Genomic DNA, 5,587 nt, shown 5'->3' with positions numbered 1-5,587 from the left:
TTTATGTTCATTCTTATTTGAATCTTGGAACTTTATTTTATTATTATTTTGTATGATTTTATATATAGGTTCCCAAGACAAAGCCAGTCCATAGCAACAGAAATCAGGTCAGATATTTCTTTTTTTTTATTAGGTATTTTCCTCATTTACATTTCCAATGCTATCCCAAAAGTCCCCCATACCCTCCCCCAACTTCCCTACCCACCCACTCCCACTTCTTGGCCCTGGCATTCCCCTGTACTGAGGCAAATAAAGTTTGCATGACCAATGGGCCTCTCTTTCCACTGATGGCCGACTAGGCCATCTTCTAATACATATGCAGCTAGAGACACGAGCTGGGGGGAGGGTACTGGTTAGTTTATATTGTTGTACCACCTATATATAGGGTTGCAGATCCCTTTAGCTCCTTGGGTACTTTCTCTAGCTCCTCCATTGGGGGCCCTGTGATTCATTCAATAGCTGACTGTGAGCATTTACGTCTGTGTTTGCTAGGCCACAGCATAGTTTAACAAGGGACAGCTATATCAGGGTCCATTCAGCAAAATCCTGCTAGTGTATGCAATGGTGTCAGCGTTTGGAGGCTGATTATGGGATGGATCCCCGGATATGGCAGTCTCTAGATGGTCCATTCTTTTGTCTCAGCTATAAATTTTGTCTCTGTAACTCCTTCCATGGGTGTTTTGTTCCCAATTCTAAGAAGGGGCAAAGTGTCCACACTTTGGTCTTCATTCTTCTTGAGTTTCATGTGTTTCACAAATTGTATCTTATATTTTGGGTATTCTAAGTTTCTGGGCTAATATCCACTTATCAGTGAGTACATATCATTTGAGTTCTTTTGTAATTCGGTTACCTCACTCAGGATGATGCCCTCCAGGTTCATCCATTTGCCTAGAAATTTCATAAATGCATTCTTTTATTTATTTATTTTTTATTTTTTTAATTTTTTATTAGGTATTTTCCTCATTTACATTTCCAATGCTATCCCAAAAGTCCCCCATACCCACCCCTCCACTCCCCTACCCACCCACTCCCCCTTTTTGGCCCTGGCGTTCCCCTGTACTGGGGCATATAAAGTTTGCATGTCCAATGGGCCTCTCTTTCCAGTGATGGCCGACTAGGCCATCTTTTGATACATATGCAGCTAGAGACAAGAGCTCCAGGGTACTGGTTAGTTCATATTGTTGTTCCACCTATAGGGTTGCAGTTCCCTTTAGCTCCTTGGGTACTTTCTCTAGCTCCTCCATTGGGGGCCCTGTGATCCATCCAATAGCTGACTGTGAGCATCCACTTCTGTGTTTGCTAGGCCCCGGCATAGTCTCACAAGAGACAGCTATATCTGGGTCCTTTCAGCAAAATCTTGCTAGTGTATGCAATGGTGACAGTGTTTAGAAGCTGATTATGGGATGGATCCCTGGATATTGCAATCACTAGATAGTCCATCCTTTTGTCACAGCTCCAAATTTTGTCTCTGTAACTCCTTCCATGGGTGTTTTGTTCCCAATTCTAAGAAGGGGCAAAGTGTCCACACTTTGGTCTTCGTTCTTCTTTAGTTTCATGTGTTTTGTAAATCATATCTTATATCTCGGGTTCCTCAGAAAATTGGACATAGTACTACTGGAAGATCCAGCAATACCTCTCCTAGGCATACACCCAGAAGATGTTCCAACTAGTAATAAGGACACATGCTTTACTATGTTCATAGCAGCCTTATTTATAATAGCCAGAAGCTGGAAAGAACCCAGATGTCCCTCAACAGAGGAATGGATACAGAAAATGTGGTACATTTACACAATGGTGTACTACTCAGATATTAAAAAACAATGAGTTTTTGAAATTCTTAGGCAAATGGATGGATCTGGAGGATAGCATCCTGAGTGAGGTAACCCAATCACAAAAGAACACACTGATAAGTGGATATTTGCCTAGAAACTTAGAATACCCAAGATACAATTTGCAAAGCACACAAAATTCAAGAAGGAAGACCAAAGTGTGGATACTTCGTTCCTTCTTAGTTGGGGAACAAAATACCCAAGGAAGAAGTTACAGGGACCAAGTTCAGAGCAGAGTCTGAAGAAATGACCATCCAGAGACTGCCCTACTTGGGGATCCATCCCAGAAACAACCACCAAACTCAGATACTAGGCAGTTGCCAACAAGAGACTGCTGACAGGAGCCTGATATAGCTGTTTCCTGTGAGGCTCTGCCAGTGCCTGGCAAATATAAACGTGGATGCTCACAGTCATCCATTGGACAGAATACAAGGTCCCCAATGAAGGAGCCAGAGAGCCAGGGAGCTGAAGGGGACTGAAGCCCCATAGGAGGAACATCAGTATGAACTAACCAGTACCCCCAGAGCTCCTTGGAACTATATCACCAATCAAAGAGAACACATGGTGGAACTTGTGGCTCCAGCTACATATGTAGCAGAGGATGGCCTTGTAGGTCATCAATGGGAAGAGAGGCCCTTGGTCCTGTGAAGGTTCTATGCCCCAGTATACGGGAATTCCAGGACCAGGAATGAGAGTGGGTGGGTTGGGGAGTAGGGGATTTTCTGAGGGGAAACTAGGAAAGGGGAACATTTGAAATGTAATAAAAGAAAAGATCTAATTAAAAACAAGAATGTTGCCAGTGGTATGCTTCCCATGATTCAGTGGATGCCCCACCCATGCCTGTATAGGAAGCACATAATGGACTTAATGGGTTTTCAAACACAAAAGAGAGAGATGGGGAGAACGAGAGGGAGGGGGAGAGGGAGGGAGGGAGGAAGAGAGAGAGAGAGTGAGAGAGAGAGAGAGAGAGAGAGAGAGAGGAGATCAAGTTGAGAAGGAGATTTGTTATAGGTATATTGAAAGAGTTGAGGGGTATAACTATATTTCATTGTATACACACATGTAATTATCAATAAAATTATCAATAATAAAGAACAATTATGACAGTTGTGGAGGGAGAGCCGCGGGGCAGAGAGCGTGACTCGCCCACTCCATTGCCACTGGTTCCTGCTGCTCTTGCCACCGCTGTCACTGTGTAACCATGTCGGAAGAGAAGCACAAGGTAAGTCCAGAGGGTGTGAAGACAGAGAGTGACCACATCAACCTGAAATTGGCGGGGCAGGATGGCTCAGTGGTACAGTTCAAGATCAAGAGGCACACCCCACTGAGCGAGCTCATGAAGGCCTACTGTGAGAGGCAGGGCTTGTCAATGAGGCAGATTCGATTCCAGTTTGATGGACAACCAATCAATGAAACAGACACTCCAGCCCAGCTGGAGATGGAGGATGGGGACATCATTGAAGTATCCCAGCAGCAGACAGGGGGAACAGCCTCCTGAGGGAGCGTCCCCACACCCAACGGTTGTCCTGATCTGTGCTATTCAGCGGTGACTATGCAACCACACCAATCACACAAGAGTCAGCAGAAGCCAGAGTCAACTGAGCGATTCTCCTTTTCTGACGAGCTTGGAGTGAACTACACACAGACCACACTGTGGGGCGAGAGCATTACATAATGTGGCCGCTAGGAGGGTTTGGTTCGGGGGAAATGAGGCATGAGGTTTTGGGGTTTGTTTTTGTTTTCATTTCGGTTCCCTCCCATCCCTAACATTTTTTTTCCCCAAACTTAGTTCTGGATGTAGACTCTCACCCTATGGCCTGAGTCCAATCCCTAGAACTGTGGTTTCCTCCGGTGTGACTTGTCCTGATCAAGTAAAGAGAGCTTGTGATCATATTACCCAATGGGCATGCCTGTGGGATGTGGGGAGGGGCATAGAGGCAGAATTCCACCTGTTTGTTGTAGGCATAGAATATTAAAAAATGTGAGATACTGTAAATTTGAGCTTTGTCAAACATATGATAAGTTAAAGGGAAAGACCAGTGCTTCTTAAGACCGTGAGGGGTCTTCCTCCTGTGGCCAGGTGCTCCTGCACATGCCCACTTCCTACTCGGTACTGGTAATGGGTACATGGGTAAGGGTGGTACAGTGAAACCTACTCTCTCCCCTTTTTATAACGTAGAAGAAAGTAATTGTCCTGTCTCATTTGGAAATTGAATGTGGCCTCAGATTTCTTCTAGTACTTGCTTTCGATACATAATTATGGTTTCTGTATAAGAAGGTAATTGGTTAAGTATCACATTTTTAGCCATGTTGTGTAAGAGACCTGCTTTCAAGTGTGGTTGTAAAAGCAAGCCCGGGAAAGGTGACCCCATTCTCTCGGACTGTGCTGTGCAGCTTTCCAAGTGTGTATAAAAGTAACGCATCAGTGGGTGACTTTGGTTCTGCATTGTGGGGTCAGTTCAATGTCCATAGTTCCTGCATGCCATCCTTCTGTGAGGATCCATTGCTGCTTGATGGCCATCTCTGCCTTTTATAGTCACCTGACACTGACCTACCATCTCTCAATTGCTTAAAGTCTTGAGGAAAATGTTCCTGTTCCTGTTTGCTGCGTGGGCCTGGGTGGGATGTCTGTTGGCTCTGTTGTGTCTATTTACCAGTTCGTACATTATCTGTTGTCCTTTACTATTGTAAACGTAAATATAGTTTGGTATTCTGTCAAAAAAAGAACAATTATTAAAAAATAGTAGTTGGTTATCTCCTTTCATATTTTGGGGGCAGGCTTTCTCTAGTTTTTTTCTGTCACTCAATATACTCCATCGCCCCTGGTCCATGAGCTTCTGGGTGATTCTTCTGTCTTGACATTCCATAGAAGTGATGTAATTATAAAAGTATGGCTTTACATCTGACTTTTTCCTGTGGATGCTGATGATTGAACTCAAAAGGCCAGGCTTGCATGGCTAGCAATTTTACACTCGGATTCATCTTGTTGGCCTGGTTCTACTTTTTAATCTAATTTGCTGCATCTTTTAATTGGTGAATTGAGACTAAGGTTATTTTTTAAGAGGGTGCCATGATTTGGAGTGTAAGTGTAGAGGGTAGTGTGTGTGGGAGTAGTTGGAGGGAGAAAGATAAAGAGGAAATGAAGTCATTTTATATTTTCGTATTTTTAAAAGGAAATTTGCCTATCTTTATGGTTTTGATGGTCATTTACCTGATAGGTTGCAGTTTTCCTCCATTATTAATACTTTATGTGGCTTATCATGTTGAACAGTATGGATTTCTTCTCATCTCTCCTTCACTCATCCATAACTCTCATGAAGAATATTTTTCCAGTTCTCTCATGATGAAGGCTGTCCATTATTATTCTTTCCTATAATTTATCTTTGAGTATTTTAGTTTTGCAGTACAGGATTCATTGCCATAAGCTGCCTTCTGTTGTGCTTGGTATTTTCATAGACCCATATCTTAGGGTTTTACTGCTGTGAACAGACACCATGACCAAGGCAACTCTTATAAAAACAGCAATTAGTTAGGGCTGGCTTACAGGTTCAGAGAGTCAGTCCATTAACATCAAGGCAGGAGTGTGGCAGCATCTAGGCAGGAATGGGGCAGGAGGAGCAGAGAGTTCTACATCTTTATCTGAAGGCTGCTAGTGGAAGACTGACTCCCAGGCATCTAGGATGAGGGTCTTAAAGCCCACACCTACAGGGACACACCTACTCCAACAAGGCCACACCTCCTAACAGTGCCACTTCCTG

At 43.7% G+C, this 5,587-nt stretch overlaps 1 pseudogene; it reads left to right on the top strand.

Annotated features, from left to right (window-relative positions):
- Positions 1–3,030: 3,030 nt before the first annotated feature.
- Positions 3,031–3,504, top strand: LOC110287279 (small ubiquitin-related modifier 3 pseudogene; annotated as a pseudogene).
- Positions 3,505–5,587: the final 2,083 nt, after the last annotated feature.

Source organism: Mus caroli, unplaced genomic scaffold (genome assembly GCF_978045245.1).
Source record: "Mus caroli unplaced genomic scaffold, Mus_caroli_1 scaffold_5, whole genome shotgun sequence".
In the NCBI taxonomy this organism is placed as follows: Eukaryota; Metazoa; Chordata; class Mammalia; order Rodentia; family Muridae; genus Mus; species Mus caroli.
This window is presented reverse-complemented; position numbering and strand designations above follow the sequence as displayed.